This window comes from Aulostomus chinensis, chromosome 19, assembly GCF_037954235.1.
Source record: "Aulostomus chinensis isolate RoL2024-O1b breed Wild chromosome 19, RoL_Achi_v1.0, whole genome shotgun sequence".
NCBI classification, from domain to species: domain Eukaryota; kingdom Metazoa; phylum Chordata; class Actinopteri; order Syngnathiformes; family Aulostomidae; genus Aulostomus; species Aulostomus chinensis.
Window position 1 is genome coordinate 3,194,227 of NC_141338.1, and position 22,279 is coordinate 3,216,505.

Genomic DNA, 22,279 nt, shown 5'->3' on the forward strand with positions numbered 1-22,279 from the left:
TTGGAGTCTTGCTGCTAACAACCAGTTCTCAGTATTGAAGTCCTCAAGCTGAACGTGGCTAAATTGCCAATCGCGAGCTCTGCTAATTGGCAGGCTGAGACTTGTACCATCTACTGATGATGTCATGATGGTGATGGATCTGTCAGTCCGCCGTATGTACCATGTTTTCTCATCATCGTCTTCCGTAGAGGCTGGCAGAGACCTGTGGAGCCGCGTCTGCGCCGCTGGACTCTGTCACTCATCCTCGCCGGATAAAAATATAAATTCAAAACACTACAAGTTGTGTTTCCCGGCCGAATGAACAGCCTCACTTTGTGATGCTGGCTCTTTGTGACCAGAGGGGAGAGAGTGTGAGGTGGAACCGGAATGAGCCGGGCTCCTGGCCCGCCGCGCTCACTCTCTGGCTGCGCCGTCCTTTCAACTGGACAAAGACGGGGGACCGTAACTTTCGTCTGGCAAACCTACTGTAAGACTGTCGTCATATTTGAGTTTTGGATGCCGAAGTACTATATTTGGTCCAAAATGGCTGGAAAAAAACCAGACTGGAACGGTCAGGTGATCGGGGAGAGTGACGCCCTGTTGCTGACAAAGTTGTGTTGTGGGATAAAGACCAATATGAGGACCAATCCCACTGTCACACTTTACAGGTCACCTGTTCACACGCTGACACGCAAGGTACCCACAAACTCATCAGGACCAATTAGGGGTTCAGCGTCTTGCTCAAGGATGCGTCGGCACAGTCACCGGGGGAAACGGGATTCGAACCAGTGACCCTTCGGCGAGCATCATCAAAATCTGTCAAGTTTCTTCCCAACTGGCAAAAATTTGTCTTCCGGATCCAAAATAAAGATGGTTTTCGTTGGTGTAACGATTTCACCCGGAGCCTCCAATCCTGGGGTGAAGAAGCTTCCAGCGAGCTAAAGTCTGCGTTGCTGTGCCACGTTGCTCGTAGCAAAGTTGAGCTGTAGGCGGCGAGCAGGTCGCTGGCGTCTGGCTGTCTTTTCCGGCTCATAAATGGCGTCTCTCTGAGGGCCGTGGTGAACACCTGTTAGCTCATCTGTCACAGGAGCTCCACTCGCATCCATCACCTCTCCCTCTGTACTCATTCCCTCAGCCAGCTGTTCCCATTACACACACATGCCTACACACACACTCACACACACCCCTCCACTTTCTACAGCCACACGGAAGATTTGCAAACACATTTGCCCACACTCAGAGTGATTTTCACAAAAACGAAACACGCTCTCGAGTCCGGGGCTGATGGAAATCAGTGAAAAGTTGAAAAAGACTGAAGGTCGAGTTCCGAGAGCTCCACAGCGCCGTCGCCTGCCACAAGTTTTCTGTCTTATCGATCCTCGACGAGTCCTCCGAGGGTCCTGACGCCTCCACACGTGCCTTTGTTTTTGCTGTTAGCCTCACTTTGGCCTGCAGCTCCCAGCCAGGACGCCATGTTGAAACAATATGGAGGCTTCAGGACCCTCGGGCCTGACGGAGGCACTTGAGGGTTTTATTTATGGTTATTATTTAGGAGACTATTGCAGCTCCTTTTCCAGGGTTTTGTGGACTTCCTCCCCCGGACCTCCCGTCAGCGTGAGGGTGAGTAGATGTTGACTGAGTCTTCAGTTTTGGGTGAACTGTCCCCTTAAACTCACGCCTGCCTCCCTCACCTGTTGCATTCCTGTGCCTCCGCCGCCCAGCGTCCTTTGCTTGTTGACGTGACGACTCATCGGCACCTTGAGGGAATTTCTGCCGCATGCAGCAGGACTCGAGGGTGAGCCGAAAGCCGTCGGAGGTCAAAGGTCAAAACACACACAAAATACATTTTGTTGGCCATAAATCATAAAAGATTTCACCAATAATCATGAGAGAATTTCACACGAATGTCAGTGGGAATGATTACATGATGACATTTTATATCCAGAAGATCAGAGGTCAACTTCAGTGTTACGGTTAAAACAACCACACACACACACACACACACACACACACTTTTCAAATCAAACAGCGGTTTATGCTCCAGTTGATTTATTTCATGTTGTAACCGAAGTTCTGCCTTGACCGGGAAAATAGAAGTCAATCTGAAGGCACTTCCTGGGTAAATAAAGGCTCAAAAAAAGATGAGTGTGTGTGTGTGTGTGTAAATAAGATATATATTCTATTTATATACACACACGACTTAGTAGTACATCGTAACTTTCTGACAGCTTAACTGGTGGAAGTTGTTTATCTTAAATGTCTTAAGTCACTGTAAACATCAGCATCGTCTCTTAAGTTACAAAATAGCTGTTGTTTGCCTGCTTTTCCTCCCACTTTGTCAGCGGTCACCGTGGTAACCAGACACATACATGCAGAATTAAGACTTGTTTGATACCATCGCTGGCTCGAGAGTTCCTCGGAAAGCATAGATCAGTGGGAGCACAGTCTCATTTTAGGGAAGGTGTGTGTGTGTGTGTGTGTGTGTGTGAGAGAGAGAGAGAGAGAGAGAGAGAGATCCATCTCCACGTTTTGGCACCTGCTATAATGGGTTCTGGGGTGAGAGTGAGAGAGGACCCCCCCACACGCTCCTCAGTGACGGCTTGACTTCATTGGCTGTCTGGCAGCAGCTCGGTGACATGACAGCCGTTCAGTTGGTCTCTGTTTGAAGAAGGTGGAGGGATGAAAGGGACGGTGGGGGGGTGAGGGTGAGGGTGAGGGTCCCATCCAAGGAAACACCTGTCGGACCTTAACAGCAAGTTCTCATCAGCCGGCGAGCCCCTGGTCATGTGACGGCCATCGGTGCAACTGAACAGATTCGGGATCCACCTGTGAACTCTCAGGTGTTTGGTCCTGAGAAGTGTCTCAGGTGATCCGGTCTGTCCCGCCCCCCTTGCTGAGGCAGTCTGAGACAGCGATGACCGCAGAACCTCAGAGGTCTGGAGTCCAGCAGAGCTGTGATGTACGCACCAGGGGTCGACATCATCAGGCAGGAGGAAGGTCAAGGTCAGGCACACGTGGTCACGTGACCACGACACCTCAGGAGCGCCTTGAGGGGTTTTATTCACAGTTGGCACAAACGTCCACCAGCAGATTCTGACAGGCACTCAGCGTGGAGCCGCGCCAGCTCCTCCACGTGGCGTTTCTAGCGGTCACGTGACAAACGACCCTCCATCCCGACCCTCGACAATTAAAAACGAAATCGGTTAAAATGCCTGCAACGCAAACACATCTCACTTACATCCGCGACCTGATTGGTGATGGCGAGACGTGTGACACCCAAGGAGAAGGCGGCATATCGGCACAAACGCACTTTCTACCCTAAAACGATCACACATGAGCTGCAGCAGACCCGTGGGAACAGTAATTGTGGTGATTATGCTTAAATTGATGCTTCACGGCCATTACTGTGTCTCCTGTATTGTAATTAGATTTTTTTTTTCTTCCCCTTCCTGGACTGAAGTTTCTTTTAAATGCTTCTTTGGAGCACGGACACTAATGACTACATGTTTCCCCACTGAAATGTTCAATCAGCGGCTCATTAGAGGGACAGACGCATTCAGCTTTGCGGGTTTTTTTTTATTTATTTATTTATTTATTTTTTCTGTTTCCTTTTTGGTGTCCCACATTTGTCAGTCTCTACGGTCCAGAGGGGACGGGTGCTGGACTCGTGCTGGGTCAGGATCTGAGGGTTTTGTCACGGCTCTCCCGATGGAGTTCAAGCTTAAAATGCACAAAATAACAACGCCTCACTGGTGTCTGTTTGATGATAGACGTTTGTAATGGCTTTTCTTTAAATGACACCGCATGTCTGTCATGACCTACAGAGGATGTCTTATTTTAGGGTTAAATTTTATGTCTCATTTGCTCGGATTTGTAGTCCATAAACACCTGCTTACTTTTGAACAGTCTGTGGTATTACACATTGATAATATAGAAATAAAATTGCTACCCTCAAAAGAGTAAAAGACTCAGTTTTTGGCTAATTTAGTTGAAAACCATTTTTCTAATTTTTTTTTTTTCCCATCTCTTGTTTGAGCGTCGAGGAGAAAAGCAGATCCACGCATTCGGGTAAGATCGGGTTTTTTTTCGTTTGTATTTTTTCCCGAATCTAAGATGAGCACGTGTGCTTGGTGCGGTTGGCGTTCCTACCAAATTGCACCATGAAAACTATGTTTTACTGCGTTTCCCTAATGATAAGTATGTAGTTTTACCACAGAAAATATATATTTAAGAATATTAAAAGAGAAACAGCCTGCACTGTTTTCACTTCACATGAATGTAGAACACAAATACAAAGTTTACAGTAAAGCCTAATTCTGTCAGAAGATAATATACTGCAATAGTTAGCTTGTGAGCTGTCCCGTGTGTATGTAGGCTAGCTCAAAGAGCTAACGTTAGCTAGCTACAATATCGTGTAAAATTCTGGCTGTGGCAGAATGACATTCATTAAGATACAATCTTGAAAAATCTCTTAAAATCTTTGGTAATAAACTTCTTTAAATATATATATATATATATATATATATATATATATATATATATATATATATATATATATATATATATATATATATATAAATATTTTTTTTCTTTATTTTTTAAAATAATACATGCCCCATGTCATGGAGATGGCCCTGCTAGCCGGGACCAACTTTTGACCCGCTGTGGAACTTTAAGGAGACACTTTGACGTCTTGTTTCCAGAAAAGTGAAACTAAAATCTACTCTCCTTTTGGTCTGGTTTTTGTTTAGAGTTCTTTCTTTTTTTTTCTTCTTCTTCTTATTTTTCCCCAGATTACAAATAGACTGTGGATAGTTTGTTAGCCTGAACAAGCTAACTGGCTACGAGTTAGCGGAATACAAGGCTTTTTGATACTCTGAAGTTCCCCCGTGAAGACATTCCACACTTTTTATGCGTGAAAAAGTCCAGACTGTACCTTGTACATGACACATCTGACCCGACGTTCTCTGCTGGAATATCACACATTGATAGAAACAACGAGTCCATAAAAATAAGACCAAACAAATGTATTTGCTAGCATGATAACTTTATGATCAACGCAGTCATGATATTCAATTCTACTTCTTTCTTCTACTTTTCTGGCTTTTACACACGTGGAAAACTTTTTTTTTTTTGGGGGGGGGGGGGTGCGTCATTGTATTAATAATAAATAATATTAAATTCCTTAAAAAGTAGCAGCCTGCCAGCTCACTGTGGCTTTTCGGCTTCATGCGCTGATCTTCTTTGCGCTGTCACTCGGGCTGCAAGCCAAAACTAATCACTGCAAATTCTGTGAAAGGCTCTGCTTTCATTACATTGTTTACCTCCCCTTTTTTTTGAGTGTCCTTTTTCAGAGAGGCGCGGTTCACCGAGGGCCCTCTTGCAGGTGCATTTAACAACTGATTCATGCTTATGTTCCTCCTCTGGGCTCCCGCAGTAAAAAGCACACACAAAAGAAAACACCAGGAAAGAGCATTTATGGTCAGCCGGCAAGAAAACCCCACCAGCCTTTAATTAGCATTTGATTGCACTTTAAAAGCCACTCAAGTGCATTAAAAAGTGATCACGCAGTCAAAATGGAGACTGGCTTCATTAATAGTGACGAGGACGTAAAAAGCCCCGGCATTCACACGGAGGTAAACACGTTCCCCAGCAGCTACACACTCTCACGCAACCGGTGAGATTTATTTGTGATACAGATGCAGGGCTGTTGACAGGTTAAAATGAGTTAATATAAGTTAATAAGTTAAAAGGGGTGAGGAGAAGGTGAGTGCTGTTAAAGTGCTCCGCTGTCCTATTTGGCACCAATTTGGCCCCATAAAGGCTTGCACTAAAACAGACTCCATCTGACATAGTGGCATATTAGTGGTGCAAAAGACACATAAACCACCGTGATTCACGCACACAAAAGCTCCTCGCCGAGTGTCTGCACGCTGCTAATGAAGACCTGCGTGCGGCGGCGTGCACACAATAAAGCACATGAGCGGAGCGTGGGGGCCTCGCCGCCCGCCTGCATCTGCATCGGCCGCCCGGCCCCTCGATGATGATGATAAAAGCCAGAGCGGGAGTCCGGAAACCAGAAGTGCCTGTTTGTGTGGTTCAGTTGTTCATTCAAGGAATTTACTCGCACCAGGAGAGTTGAATGCGTCTTTTTCCATGATTTACAGACTCAAACGTGTTTATCTGCTGGCTTGTTTTAAAATACGTGATCTTTGCATATCTGGGATTATAATTCATAACCTGGGAGGTCCCACGGGGAAAAAACAGGTGACCCTTGTGTGGTGGTGGCAAACTGAAGTGGTTGGTAAGAACAAACACTGGTCATTGCGGTGCAAACCGCGCGTTCGACTGCAGATTCAAGTGTTTACAACACCGTGTTCGCCAGCATGAGCGTAACCGCGGCCTGGTACACAACACTGCTGCTAGCTTAATGCTAATTCACCAATTAGCGGTGGTTGTAGTCGTGTGCAGGAATTCATCCTAATGCCATCAAATAAGTTGGAATTACCTCATCGCAAAGTCGGCAGGTTCTATGCTTGACATCGGCGTATGTTTTCAAAAAGAACACACACTCAAGAATTTTTGCCAGCAAGTGACAACAGGACGCCACAGTTAATGCCACCAAAATTAAACGCTAACGCGGCAAAAAACAGGAGCGTGACGCTAGTTGTGGTGATATGTCTGTGACATTCGTAGCCCGACGTTGGCATCAAAGTGCTAACCTTTGCATTTACACCTTTAAGATCGCACAGAATGCTAACTCCGGGTGCAACCTGTATGTGGAGAAACACAGAGGTGCACCAAGAAGGAAGGCAGGAAGACCGCAAGCTAGCAAACACTGATACAAATCAGGTTCTATTTCATTCCTCCTGGACAAACCTGCGCACGCAGCATTTGGAGCAAGTTCATAGAGCCTTAGCTACATTTGTAATGCAGTTTAATCCATTGTTGTTTATATTTCTATTATCTAAAATTTCTGGAATGCAGAATTAATCTTTAAAGCTGCTTGATTCGAATTGAAAAGTGCTGTGCAAAATAGTTATGCTTGATGTGACGACGGTGTAATGTTAAACGTCTTTCTAAACGTTTTCTGTAGGATTAAACGAGCTACTTAAACTTCAACTGTGAATACTTTTTTTTTTTTTTTAGTAACAGGAAATGAAAGCATAACTTTATTAACAAGAAACCTCCACATTGCACCTTTAAACTGGCCTGATTGTCTAATCTCGTCTTCCTCGGCAGCACGGCGCCATCACGCTCAGGATCCTCATCTGAATGCTAATTTGCTGTTTAAAAATCCTCCCCAACATATGAGGGGCCTGGATGAATTTGCTTGAAACCACAGATGTAGAGAGCATCAAACCTGGTTGCCCCTTCTCCCGCAGCCCTGAAGGCCATTTAATTAACCCCAGGCGGGGTGGCCGGCCAGCGGGGCGGGCGGGCAGGTTTCCTGGCAGCGCACGGCCACAGGCGGAGGAACCTGCTCTTAGATTTAAATGCGCATCTCATTTCCACGGTGCTGAACACACACAGCAGCTCCTCTTCAGCGGAGAAGACGCCGGGGTGGAAAGGCAGTGTTGCAACCTCAATTCTCCTCCCAAATCCAGCCTCTAATCCCCTGAGATGGCCTTTGAGGGGGCGGGTCTGAGGTCGGCAGAGTCACTTTTGGCGAGTTAAACGCTTTGGAAAGATCCTTTTGTTTGCGCCACGCACACCGAGGCGATCTTTGGAGGCCGGTTAAATAGAAAGTGACTGGCCTTTAATTGGAGTGGCCTGTGAGCAGTTGTCATATGGAAATATTTGAATAGAGATCGTGTGCAGCACTTCACCCAAATCCACCCGCGGCTCAGAGACGGAGGGATTAGATAAATGGACTCAATCAGCCAATTAACACTTTAAGCGGCTTCAGGAACATGCCGGTTAACATTTGAAAGGATTTGGAGGCCTGGTCCACGCGGGCAGCAACCTTTGTCACATTTGTTAATAACAGATGTGTCATAATAGCGGCGGATTACAGCAGAGGAGGCTGTAATCCTGTTAGGATTCCTCAGATTTACATCAGAACCCTGGAGAGGACAGAGAGGGAGAAAAGTTGTTCCCTCTACTTACTTCACTTGAGGGCCACAAGATATGTGAACTCTTCTCTCCATTTAAGAAATTTGTGTCACAATACATAACTTGTTCCCTCAATTCAGTTATTGGGAGGAAAAAAGGTGTAACTTGTTCCCTCGATTTAGGCAGCAAAAAATAATTTTGTTCCCTATACTGAGTGGATTTGTGGCTACAGGATAGAATTCATTCCAACAAACATTACTATTTTTAGACCACAGGATTCAATCGATTCAAACAGTTTAACCAAAGTGTCAAGTGTCTCGTCTTGTGGCCACAAATGAATAATGGTGTTGTGGGGCATGCAGAATTGAGGGAACACGTTACACTTCATGACCTTTAAAAAAAAACCACTCAACTGAAGGGAAGAGTTATGAATCGTGACCACAAATGTATTATTTTGAGGGAACAAGTTACACTTTGTCTCCTCCAAATAACAAAATTTAGGGAACAAGCTATGTCTTGTTAACAAAATGTATTATTTTGAGGGAACAAGTTATACCTTGTTTCCTCCAAATAATTAAATTTAGGGAGCAAGCTATGCATTGGGAACAAAATTTTATTAATTTGAGGGAACAAGTTACATTTTGGGTCCCTTACAATATCTAAATTGAGGGAACAAGTTACACTTTGTCTCCTCCAAATAACAAAATTTAGGGAACAAGCTATGTATTGTGAACAAAAATGTATTAATTTGATTGATTGATTTCATTTTGTGTCCCTTCCAATATCTAAATTGAGGGAACAAGTTATATATCATGACTACAAATGCATTAATTTGAGGGAACAAGTTATGTATTGTGACTACAAATGTATTATTTTAAGGGAACAAGTTACACCTTGTTTCCTCCAAATAATTAAATTTAGGGAGCAAGCTATGCATTGGGAACAAAATTTTATTAATTTGAGGGAACAAGTTACATTTTGGGTCCCTTACAATATCTAAATTGAGGGAACAAGTTACACCTTGTTTCTTCCAAATATGTAAAGTGAGGGAACAAGTTATGTGTCATGACTACAAATGTATTAATTTGAGGGAACACCTTGTTTCCTCCACATAACTAAATTGAGGGGACCCCAAATGTTTTGGTTTGAGGGACTGGCTTCTGTGTGGGGGGGCCCCTGCAGGGCTCCTGGTGTCCGTCCAGGATGGAAGGGGGATGTCTTCAACAGTATTTATATCAGTGCCAATTGTTCCGTTTTGTTTCATCTCTCATTGAGGATGATTTCATATCAGCTCGCGGGCTGACAAGGTTACACGCTGCATTTGTTTGGCTTTGGCATCTCTAATCATGGCGTTTCCAATTGTGTGATTTATGTTCACCGTCCAAATGCGGGCCATGATTACGGGCCCGGTGGCGGGTGCAGTTTGGATGTCTGTGGTAGGCGAGCGGGGGAGTAAATGGGCGTTTTATTTATCACCGGTGCCACAGCCCCCCGGAGCGGAAGAGCGCCCTCCCAAATTGAAATATAGCGGAGTTTACTCTCCTGATTAGGGCCCTCTCGGCGGCGCTCAGCCCAAGGCTATCATCAGCCCCGCAGCAGCGGCCTGACACCTAATTGAGTCTGGATTAATGCGCCTGGACTGACAGCAAGGCTTCCCTCCACAGCAGCACTCCACCAAGACCATGAATCCCCCCAAAAACTTCTGCTAGGACGTTTATGAGCAAATAAAACACACATTAGTCTTCTGTCTCTGCACCGCTTTAGTCTCACTTTACTATTTATGACATAGGAAACAGCTCAAACACACCATCGTAGACCGAGTCCTTTTTATTTTTCTTTAATTAACAACTTAACTCTTCCACCTGTATGCTCTCTGAAGGCTTAATGAATGATAATATAATGTGTGACATCTATGGCTGTCGCTTTCATCAGCAAGGTGCTAATTTATATATATATATATATATATATATATATATATATATATATATATATATATATACAGTATATAAAAAAAACTACTTCTCCTCTCTCTCATGAAAACTGAAGAAAATTCAGAAAGAAATTTCCTCCGACTTTGATTCTCATTTTGCCGTGAATTCAATCTCACTTTGATGTCGTTTCACGTGCACTCTTCAGCTTTTCCCTCTCCAAAAACTAGAAGCGTTTTTATTTATTTTGTCCACAATTTCCCCCCTAAAAAAGTAGTTGAAAGCAAAAATGTTGAGACATCGAACTTAATGAAGTATATATATATATATATATATATACATATATATATGTTTAAAAACGCATATTACATAAAGTAAAAACTATTCAAAGCAACTTTTAAGTATTTAAACGTATAATTAGATGTGTTTTTATTACATGCACAAAACATCCCCTTTGTTGAATGCATTTTGATTTAAGACCCCATGTTCCTTTCATTTAGAAAAATACCGTGATTGGATGGCTCACCTGTCAATCACCGGCTAACTTGATCAGATCAATCGACGAGTCCGTCGATGTCAGCCTCAGGTGGCGCCTGCAGTCGGTCTACAGAAGAGTGAAAACTTGGTTTCCTCTCGTGCGAAGTCTTGGTCTTTGCTTCGCTCATGTAGCCGACGCTACGCTTACATCTTCAGGAGCCGCCGTCGTTGCTCTGAACCAATAATCTTGTTGCTGTCACACCTAAGCCCCGCCCCCTTAGAGGGTTTCTCGCATGATCTCTCATGAAACCAGCTGAGGTACAAATACTCCCAGTATTTCCCACTAAATATGGGTGGGGGGAAAAAAAACTTTTTCCTCAGCTGTAATCTAAAATGTCCCGACGGAGCGTTTTTATAAAAACGCATGAATTCACACCCGTAACAATAACTGACATTTACTTCTCCCCACCTGACGTGTTCCAGCGGCTCACTTCCTGTCGTCTCCCTCAGAAGGGTCACATGACATTGCTGACACTTCGAGGTTTGTACCTGAAGGACTCGACACAGCCGCGTCTCGTGACCCCTCTGAGGAAGACAGCAGGAAGTGAGCCGTCAAAACACGTCGGTGTCTAGACGAACCCTCCCTCTGTCGTCCGTCATGACATCATTTCTCCCTCTAGAGCCCCAGGGGCTCATGGGAAGTTGGCTCCCTTCACCTGCATGTGCAAAAGTTGAAGTGAAGTGCTACTAAGAACCGTGACTCCCTCACCCCGTCGGCTCCCCCCACCTCCACCCGTCGTCCCCCGAGGTGTAAGCGTGAGAGGTAACGGCCGGCCGGCCCTGGAGGCGCTCACCTGAGCGTTACCGTACAAACCCTCCATAAAGCAGCGGCAGGCTGTGACCTTTCCTATAATTCATCACGCGGCGCGGTGACAGAGGGGCCCTTCACAGGCCGATAATTTGATTACTATAACATCTGTAACATCAATAATGTCCGATGAGATTGTTTTGCGCAACCAAACATGTAGAGGCCATAAAGGATTGTTGTGGCAGGGGCGGGGGGCGGAGGGCGGGGGGGGGGGGGGGGGGGCGATGTCGTGACATTTAACCGGATGCTGTCAGCGTGGCAGCCTCAAGTGCCAATAACCCCGCTGAAGAGAGGACGATGATGATGATGATGATGACGATGGCGGCGGCGCTGCTGAGTTATAGGCTCCGCACCCGAAGCGGGGGCTGCTTTGACTGGCAGACATTTACTGGAAAAGAGCATCAGAATCAAAACAGAAAGGGCGCCATTACCTCTCCATATTGCATGTGCAAGAATGTGTGTGTGTGTGAGAGAGAGAGAGAATGTGGGATATAAATGTTTTGCTTAACCAGAGGAAACACTGTGCAAGCTAACTGATCGCCGAATCCATTAAGCTAATTTATTAAATGCAATTTGCCGTGTGTCATTGAGCTGAGTAATGCTGGGGAGAGTTGAAAACGGGGCGACGAAGGGCCATTGGGCGGGACAGCGGGGATACACGGCCCTGACACGCAGAATTAGAGAGGAATTAAGAGACTCATTGAAGAGGTGGTTCCAGGATAAACACAGCGGCGTCGGCAGAAAGTCCCTCAGTGGATTTCTGCTCTTTGATTATTGAATTTCCATGTTCAATAAAGCCTATATTTAGCCAGTTTGATTTGCGAGCGGTATCCCCACCGGCCAGCATGCATGATTAGCACTTTTCTCTGGAAGCTAATATGCTGGAGGTTGTTTTCCCCACGCACCCGACATTAAATCATCTTCTAGTGTGTTTTGCAATTCTCTTTGTTCTGCTCTGCAGGTTCCTTCATTCTGCAGGTCCCACTATGAGGCGTTCAAGGCGCCTCGTAACTGCCAGCTCCTCCTCCAAATGCAAGCTCTGCACTTTTTTTTTTTTTTTCTTCACCCCTCCTCTTCTAACACACACCAGCGATCTGTTTAAGTCACAAATGTTGATGATTATTGTTGGGATGCAAAATGAAACGGCGCCGAAGGCTTCTCCGGGGGAGGAGGAGCAGAAACCCCCTCGTGGTTATTAGCTCAGCCAATTTATTTTGTGTGTCAGAAAACAAGACGAGCAGAAAAAAAGAACATATAGGCTTTCTTTTCCATTACCAGACATTACAAGCTTATTTCCATCACTGCACTGTTAAGTAATTTGCGTTAAAAAAAAAAAGAAGCCAACACAGTCTGGCGGCGTTCTCGGGTCGTGTGTTTAAACCCATTACTTTGCCTTTTAATCAAACGGCGAGCTGGTGTCAAAACGCACTATTTTCTCCATGCATCTCCCCTCGCCAGTTCCAGTTCACCAGGTGACCTTGAAAATGTTTGCTCTTCTAAACGTCTCCCTCTCCCTCCCGAAGCCCCTCTGGGCTGCCACCTCATCCATTTTCAGCTGATTCCAGAGAAAACGGAGGCTAGAACGTGCCGGCGTTGGACGGCGTGATCACTTCAGAGGCGGTGACAATGGTTGTGATGGTCCGGGTGGGGTGGCTAAAAAAAAAGGGAGGAAAGAACAAATCGACCAGTAAAATCGACAAAAAAAATCAGCAAATCAATGAATTTATGACATTCAGGCTTATTCGTTAGCATCAAGCTAACGAAAGGAACCAACAGATGCTGCTGAGCTCATGTTGTCAAGGAGACTTTTTATAATTCCTCAACTTCGACGGTTCTCTTTTCTGCTCCTCGGTTGACGTTCAAACATCTGCAGAACCCATTTTCAGGTGTTGAGCTCAACAGGGACCCTGAAGTCTCCAGAGGTGTCGCTTCGCGTTCTGCAGCTGGGAGGCTGAAGTCCGGCGTCGTGGAACCGGCGTGGTTTAGTTTCCCATAAATAAGCAACATTGTGTTTAATCACAGATCCAAACCAGTCACACTGAATGTTGTGTGGAAGTTTTAGTTTTTCTTGACAATTATTTTATTATTATATATATTATTTATTATAGATATCAGTTGTTGTAAGCGTTCCAGCACCTTCAGGGTCAAAGTTTTGTTCTTTGTTGGGGTTTTTTTGCAGATTTTTCCAGTAGATTTTTGGTTGTTTGCCTGTCCGACTCAGTCACGTTGCCGTTTGCAGGATGTTTAATCTGGCGATTCACGCACACGGAACTCCCCCCTGGGGCTCAGGGCTTTAAACCAAAACGTTTTGATTGGAGGTTTGTGGTCGGGCTTTCGCCGAGTCTGCGCCTCTTGTGTCAGAACTGTTTTTCGCGGCAGGCGTTGGCTTTGGTCTGAGTTCCGTCGCTCTGGAGCTGAAGCTGCGGGAGAACTTTGCTCATCACTCGAAGGGCTCATCGTGACGATCCACTACGCTTGAGGCTGTGGTCCAGCTCACGCGGGTGGGAGTTGCAAACTAAATACATCAGATCTGGTCATTTTTTTTATTTATATTCGGTCATTTTCAACGGGTCTCCGTTGAGTTAAACCGAAAAAGCGTTGCTTTTTTTTTCTTTTCTTTTTTCCTTCAGCGAGGTAGAAACTTTCCGGCAAAAAGTTACGAGAAAATAATCAGCAATTCAACGAATGAGCGCAAATCAGGAAATCACATCAGTCAAATATTTCTTAATAAATACAAAGAAATTGTAACCCCCCCCCCCCCCCCCACTTTGGTTAGGATTAATATTATTAATATTATTATCTATTGCTTCTATTGCACTGCTGATCAGTTGGTTTAACCTGCAGGTTTGAGAAGCTTGTGGTGTAGTAAACATAGTGTGTGTGTGTGTGTGTGTGAGAGAGAGAGAGAGAGAGAGAGAGAGAGAGAGAGAGGAGGGCAGCTGAGTGTGAATGTAACAACATTGGGCCGTATGATTTATCGCAATGGGAACGCAGCTCCAGTTTTTTGGGCCTGGCCTGTCCTAACGTATTTGGCTGCAGCCATCAGCTATGATTAAACACCTGCTGTTGCGGGGGAACAAAGCGCGCTAATCCAATATGTATTTCTGACATCTTAAATATCACCCAATCCCCTGACATCACGGGCTGCTTTTTCCCCGGGATGGAATTCTAAAACATATTTTTCTAATTTATGGATGGACTATAAATCAAAATTAAGCCAGCGGACAACGAAATATACATCAGCGCGCGCACACACACACGCAGAAAGGAAAAAAAAAAACCTGACGATGAAGGAGGTTCTAGCAGCCACATGCTCACACATGCCCTTGCCCCCCCCCCCCCCCCCACAGACACACACACCTTTTTCTGTCTTTGAAATATTCCTTGATGTTCCGTGTTCACAGGAACGTTTTAGCCTTTTTACCATTTCTAATATTGACTTTGGTAAACAGAACAGCAAACACCTGCTTGGCGCTGAGAGCCTCCTCGGCCATTTTAAACCCTCAAATGTTCATTTAGCTCTACAAATCGAATCAGCACTAGTGATAAGTCATTCATTCCCGCCTTTTAAGCGTGCTCTCAGTTGATTAGACACAATTTGAAAGCTAAACTGGACAGGGACCTATGGGCTCCTCCATGATTGGTGCGCGGTTTGCATCCCTCTTCCCGTAGCCTACAACCCGTGCGCGCCGTGGGGAGCTAGCATCGATTGAGGCTGATGGTTCCATCGTCCATGCTAGTTGGTATGTAAATGCGCTCTGTTTATTTTCAAGTTTCAGTTGAAAAACTTCAACAAAAAAAAAAAAAGCAAATAACTGACAAGGGAACGGACGTGAATATGAAAGGAGACGTCTGTTTGGATTGTTGATCGGCTCCCTTTTAACCGTCGTCGTCTGCAGTTTTTAACGGGGCCGTTTTATTAACTCCGTTTTAGTGTGTGTGTGTGTGTGTGTGTGTGTGTGTGTGTGTGTGAAAAGCATATATTATATATTTGACACTCAAGATGTGAAACAGTGAAATAAGAGTCACCGTGAACGCGCTGGCTCGTTCTGTCCCCCCGTGATTTAACGCGTCCTTAACGTGGAGATTTGTTCCCCCTTGACGCATCACAAGGGGAAAAACTAACTGACTCTGCATCTTTCTCTGCTGAGGCTCCGCCCACAAGGCTGTTCACCATTTTTCAGTCAAAATTGACAGGTTTTATTACCATAACATGGAGGTTTTTGATTATTAATACAAATGCAGTATTTGAATGGGAAGCGGATGTTATGGGGCCCTTTAATTAACTTTACCAGTTTCTGCATATCAGTAAAGAAAAGAAGCTTGAGCAAATGGCAGTGATTTAAATATATATATATGTGTATATATACTGTATATAGATATATATATGAGTATATAAAATATATCTTGATTTATTATTTTTTTTAACCTCAGACTTATTTTTTGTTAACATTTATGTTCAGAGTTTGGCGTTGGGGAAACTCAACATTACAAAAGTCATATTTCACATCATTGACAGGACCTCGATAATATTTACTTTTTTTTTCTTTTTTTTTTACTATGCAAGGAATCTGAGTTTCCAGCCAAGAGCCGACGGTCACACCGCAGTGAGGGATGAGACGTGCTGCCCATTTTAGTCCACCAAACATGAAAAGGCAATGATGAAAAGAGCGGCCGTTAAACCTCTGATACTTGAGCCCTCCAGCAGCCAATCAGGAGGACGGCGGTGCCGACCGACTGGCTTACGTCCTCGTGGTTTCAGGTTTTAGCTTGAAGCTGAAATCAGCCGTGTAACCAAAACCTTTCCATGTGTGAACCGATGCACGTTTGTGTCCTGACGTCAGACTTAATAATCATTTAGTAATTTAAAGTGAAACATTTAGTCAGATATGGAAAAGGAGAATTTTTGTTCTGCTTTTATTCATATATATATATATATATATACATATATATATATATGTACATATATATATACATATATATATGTATAAAAAACACATTACATTTTAAAACATTCATACATCTTGAAACAATGTCAACAAATGAGAGAAAGGAAACAAGAATTTACAGACTTTCAAAAAAAAGTATCAATACGCCAATTAGCAGCATTTCTATGTCATAAATATATGTACATGTATAAATAAACATGTAGACAAATACAAGCGTGCTGGCGGTGCATGCACAGGCCACATGCATACGGCGGAGACATTCAGAATATCCATGGTAACCAGAGTTGCGTCCGTCCATGGGGTCTGGAGCTTTGTGCTTCTCTCCCTGTTGCACCAAATCACTCTTTAAGTTTCTCCTCAAAGTTGCTGCAGTGTTTTAGGAAGTGCAGCTGAAACTGGCCCCCACACCCCCACACCCCCCCCGGCACCAACTCCCTTCCCACCCCCACCCTGAGGCCACCCCCACCTCCACCCCAACCCTGAGGTGACACTCATTGTATGTGACTCCTCAATTTCGCTGCTTCCCTGCATTTACAGCACATTTCTGCTGCCGTATCACCGCGCTATGAACTATCTGGACAAGCGGTGTTTGCAGCAGGTAATGGATTGTTTTTTTCTCGCCCCCACCCCCCCCCACCCCACCCCCCCAGTCCTGCAGGCCCCTCCGCTGATGTGCTGAGAAGCCGTTTCTACCTCAGAAACGCCCTGCGAAAAAAAAGACCGCACATTATTCTATTTGTTCATTTTCTGGCTTTATTCACGTCCTCCGTACCCTCCTAAGTGGCATTGTGTTAAAATTAGTCTCACTGCTTCTATCACAACAACAGGATCGCGCAAAAACCAAGCCAGATAATTGTTTATAGTGGCTTTAATTAATGCACTAATGACTGCATTTCATGCCTCCTAATGAAAATAAAATATATTTTCAAGCTTATAAAGTTTGCGGCCAATAGGGCGAGTAATTGTCATAATCTCTTCTTATTGATATTTATGTAAATAAGCAACTTTCTCTAATCAAACTCTTTGAATCAGGTGAAAATGCAGCGATTCATCACGGCGCACACGCGCAGAATAAATGCAGCATTAATTTTTAGCACCGCGGACAGCGCACTTGCGAGCGAGGACGTATTGGCCAATTTGCATCTAAAACGGCGCTGTCAAACATGTTTTGGTAACACGTTTATGAATGTTATTCAAGCATTAGTGCCTGGAATAAAGAGCCTGATTAAGGGAGGCTGATTTTCTCAGATAGTCTGGACTGGAAGACTCTTGTTAAGTAGCAACAGTAAATAAGTTGAGGACTTTAACACAGATATAAAGGAAAATGGCATCAGCAGGCGCCGGAGTAATAGGACTACATTAAGTTGATCGTCCTCGTCTGAGCCACAAACATCAGAAAGCAGCGGGAGATCTTTGCTTCTTCCTCTCAGACGGTTCTAAAAGGTTTTGGGGAAAGCAGGTGGCATCAATTCAACCCAGAGTGAAAAATTAAGACGTTCTTATCCATTCGGTAACTTTTATGTCACACACCAGTTTTTAAACTGCAGAGTCCTAAAAGGAAGAATGTTTGCCTAAACTTTCATCTCCCTGATAAATTGGGTGTTTTGGAGGGAACGTGTGCCCGCCCGCGACTGCTCCTCGGGAGAGGACGCACACACATCGTTTTTCTTCCGTGGTCGCGCGTTCTTCTTCATAAAGCTGCTAATGCCGGAGGGCTGGACTCGTTCCAGCCTCCCGCTCCCGGTGTGAGGGGCCCCGGGTGTGCTGGACCATGTTAACAGTACTGTAACTGCTCTGCAGTACTTCCTTTTCTCCTCTGTTACGTTTACTCAGCGGCTACTTTACAGAATAAGACTGCAAATATTTTAATATGATGGGAAAATATGATATGTAGTTATTAATTTGTGGTAAAATTCCCAAAACAAGCTCAGTTTTGATTGAAATGGAACACTGCAGACACATCCATGCACCAGGAGTCGGTGTTTGCTCTCGTTACTTTTTTATTTTATCTGACATGTCAGATGTTGTGGAGGAATCCATGAATACTTCCATCTGTGCCGTGAAATATGTAGTTAATGTTTCTTAAATATGACAATGCACATCCATGTATTTTGAATATCGTCTGAACGGGATTTTTGCGGCGTGGATCAGGACACTTTGGTTGCTGGAAACGGTTAAAAAGCGAGTCGGATGTCTAACAAAGTGAAACGTGTGTGAATCCAGGAGAAACTCAGTGCCGCTTCTCATCACCGCGCTGCACCAGGATGAAGATCAGCTTTTATTATCAGACGTGCAAATACTGCGATATTTATACTTCACATACTCGGCTTCTAAAATCATCGTGTCAGGTTTTGTTTTTGTTTTTTCCATGGAAGCTAAAACATTAAAACGCTGCTGGTGCACCGGCACCAGTCCACGTTGCGCTGATACAGCAGCTTTCATTCCACGCCGAACATTCAGACGTCTGATGTTTTTCGCAGGAATTACTCCTGCGCTTTTTTTTTTTTTCACGTTGTAGTATTCCCTCCACTGAGCCACGGCTGCGTCCTCCTCCTCTAGATTGGGGGATTTCTTGTGTGAGGCAGAATTTTGTTTAAAATTTAAAAAGCTGATTTTTTTTTTTTTTTGTTCCTTTTCCTGCGGTCTTTCTTCCCCTCACCGATAAATGAAGACCATCCAGGTTCAAATACTCGATATTACGTAACCGCTTTCACTCCCATCCAGGAGTCGGCGTGCAAGAGGAATGAGAAGCGCTCCGGGAGATGATTTTTCATTTTGTGTTTCGCTTCAGCTCTGCCCCCTTCTACAGAGGATCCAATCAATCTGCCAGCTATTAAGTCTGTTAATTGATAATGCATACTAATTAGGCTGAGCGCAGTTACTTCGGAGACTCTGAGGAGGTAATTGTAGGCACAAGTCCAAATGGAGTTTAAAACAGTCTGTGCCAGGTAAAAATTCATTAGGTGGATAGATTGGAGAGGACGAGGCGGGGGGAGTAGAACAGGTGGAGGGGGGGAGGAAGGAGGGGTGATGGGGGGGGGGGGGTCAATGCTAATGCCAGTCTATGGAGAAATTTCCCGCCGTGATCCAATCATTGTTCCTTCGCCCGCGCCGCTCAACACTTACGGAAAGAATTTGTTGTTGTTGTGTAAACTTTTCCATTCAGCTGCGAGGTCAAAGTTGACTTCAGCCCAAGTGAAACTTCTTTTCAAACATTACAAACATATAATTCATCTCTCTGTCTCCCTCCCTCCCTCTCTCCCTTCATCGCCGCCCTCCTCACTTTGTTGCCTGGTGTGATTGACATGCATTTAACATAATGAGACCTACCTCCAGGATCTCGGCGTGACGGCTGGGAATCAAAGGCCCGGCTGCTAATTGAGATGGTTGTGGTGTGTTTACTGTTCCCTCCCGGTGTCAGCCTGACGACCCTTTGAACCGTCTGTCAGTCTCCTCCACAAATGGATGTGTCCCTCACGGTGAGAGGCGTGCCTGGGGATCATGTCAAAAGCATGTTTTACAGCTCGCCTCAGTGTCTTTGTCACTGAGACGCAGACAGAGTGACAGAGATATATACGCAGCCGGGGAGTGGAAATAGATTTGGCCTGGAAGTGCCGACGAATCTCCTTCAGGAGTTGGGAGGCGGCACAAGGGAGTTGTGTTGCAGTGGACAGTTGTGCGTTCCGACCGCGCCGCAGTCGTACAGTAGAAATGAGATTGTTCCCCTCCGTTGTTTTTGGAGCTGACAAAGTGAATTAGTTATTCTGTCGCCGTAATAAAAATAAAAGCAGCTCATTCCTCCCGTCTCCGACTCAATAAAGAGACACTGAAAGTACAAATTGCTTTGATGCGCTGTGTTTGTCACGTTCACCCAAGAATACAGAGGGACGCTACTAACTAGTGGGGACAAGATAGGAGGCGCCCCCCTGTCTGATCTGATGTGTGGCCACCAGGTGCCTCAGACCGAGGGAACAAGCCAAACTAGCCACGATATGTTCACTGTCCCCGCCGTCTGCCGTCACGAGATGGAACTTCCTTCCCGCGCTTTCCTTAATTTGTGGCCACAAGATCTCCCATAAATTAATCCGTGAGAACAAATTGTTGGCACGTGTTCATCGGAGGGAAGTGTGTATCTTCCCCTCTCCAGAGCGGCTCTGGGGTTCCTTTTGTTGGATTAATGGTAATTTAAAGTGAGAGATTTCACTTGCAGGGTGAACCCATCCCTCACTCTTTCCTTTTTTTTCCCCTTCCGGCGGTCACATGTTAAATAATCTCTCTTTCTCTGGTATTCTCTGTCTCTCCGTTTTGTTTGTTTCCCGCCAGCCTCGCGGGACACCCAGAGACAGACAGCCTTGCCAGATTCATTTTCTGATCAAAGCTGTTTGATTTGGTCAATTTTGCCACATTGGAGACGTTCTCTATTACTGAGATAAATAGCCTTGGGCTAACTGTCAACGAAAACTTGTAAGCTAATAAATTATTCCAATTTCATCCAGCTGGATTTCTCTTGGGAGTCGGCCTCTAGGAAATACACTTTTTGATTAGTAAATTTCTGCCCGTGTCTTTGGGTGTGTGTGTGTGTGTGCGTGTGCGTGTGTGTGTGGACATTCGGATGTGTCGTTTTTGATTAGCGGGCATGCTGCTGGAGTGGAAGGCGGCAGAGGGGGCTGTCAGGAGAAGGAGGCCTCTAATGCATTATTCATTGACAGGCTTTGGATCCTGCCACCTTCGCTGGCACGCCTGGGAGAGGAGGCAGAGTCGGCCTCACCTGAGGGGCCTCCGCTCTGCTCTCCCTCCTAGCTGGCACTCCAGGGAGGGGAAACTTTGACAGAAGCCAGCCCTCGCCGTCTCCTCCCCTCGGTCGACCCCCAGGTGTGTGCTCTCTCTCTCTCTCTCTCTCTCTTCCAGCCTCTGAATGACACACACAAACAAGAAGCTTCACGACAAATACACACTCCCCGACTTTCTTTTTGGCCTGGAAATGGGCCGATGGGCAGAGAAAGTGTGTCATCAGCAGAAATGGACGGAGTGAGAGACATGACTGATAGGCTGGAGGGGGAAAATTGATCGTCTCTCCCAGCCTGGCGGTCTGTCCTCCTTCCATCCCTCCATCCCGCTGAACCTCCTCCTCCTCCCCTGGCCTGTCTCTCCGCTCAACTAGCCCTGGTGACTCAATAAGGCTCAGCATGCTGCACATCTCCAGCCCTGCTCGACTGGGTTTAGGCCTGGCCAGATAAATAGGTGTGCATGTGTACACAAGCGCTAAAGCCACACACACCATTCATCAACCTACCAAAACTGTCCCTAGATGATTACCTCTTCCAAGCTCTCCAAAACCAGGGGGAGGGAGATAGAAGGGGGAGATGGTAAATGAAACTTTTGAGGGGTCAGTGGTTTTGTACTTTGGCTATTCATCTTCTCTCTCACCTCGCAGGGCTGCAGAACGGCAGGAGTGCTGCTGGGTAATTACCTCTCAGCGTGCTGCACTGCTTCATTATGTCCTGCAACTCCAATCCACTGAAACATTTGTAATTTAGTCGGGGAAGCTTTACGCAGGCCATGCTGAGAGGAAGATGGTTGGTGCGAGTGTGTGTTGGTGCCTGCGCGTCTCCGAGGGTAATGTGTGTATGCATATTACTGTTCGGGATCATTTCTATCTCTACCTCGGCCATTTAGGAAATGAATCGAAATTTAATTCATCAGTCGCAGAGATTGCCCATTATTTTCAACAAGTATTGTTTTTCAAATCAGGGATTGGATTTGGACCCAAGTTGCTTACTGAAATACACTTTCTGCTGAACTCTGTAGAATTCTGACGTGCTCTGCAGCCGGCGCTTGAGGAAATTGACCAAAGCCTTGACGGCCGTGTCCACGCTTGGCTTCGGCGCGCTACTAAAGAGTCGGTAAAGCTGGGCCACACAGTCGCACATCTTTCCTGACACGACCTTTGTCCGGTCCTCCTGTGTCGTCCCGTTGGTTGGTGATGTCATGGTACGCTGGTGTCACACTCGCATGTCCAAAGT

At 45.3% G+C, this 22,279-nt stretch overlaps 1 long non-coding RNA gene across 1 annotated transcript; it reads left to right on the forward strand.

The window, feature by feature from the left end:
• The first annotated feature begins 2,963 nt into the window (after positions 1 to 2,963).
• LOC147243677 (uncharacterized) lies at positions 2,964 to 21,733 on the forward strand. The gene is made up of 3 exons (XR_015110459.1): positions 2,964 to 4,047; positions 20,966 to 21,128; positions 21,691 to 21,733. It is a non-coding gene; the product is annotated as an uncharacterized LOC147243677 (long non-coding RNA).
• The last annotated feature ends 546 nt before the right edge of the window (positions 21,734 to 22,279 follow it).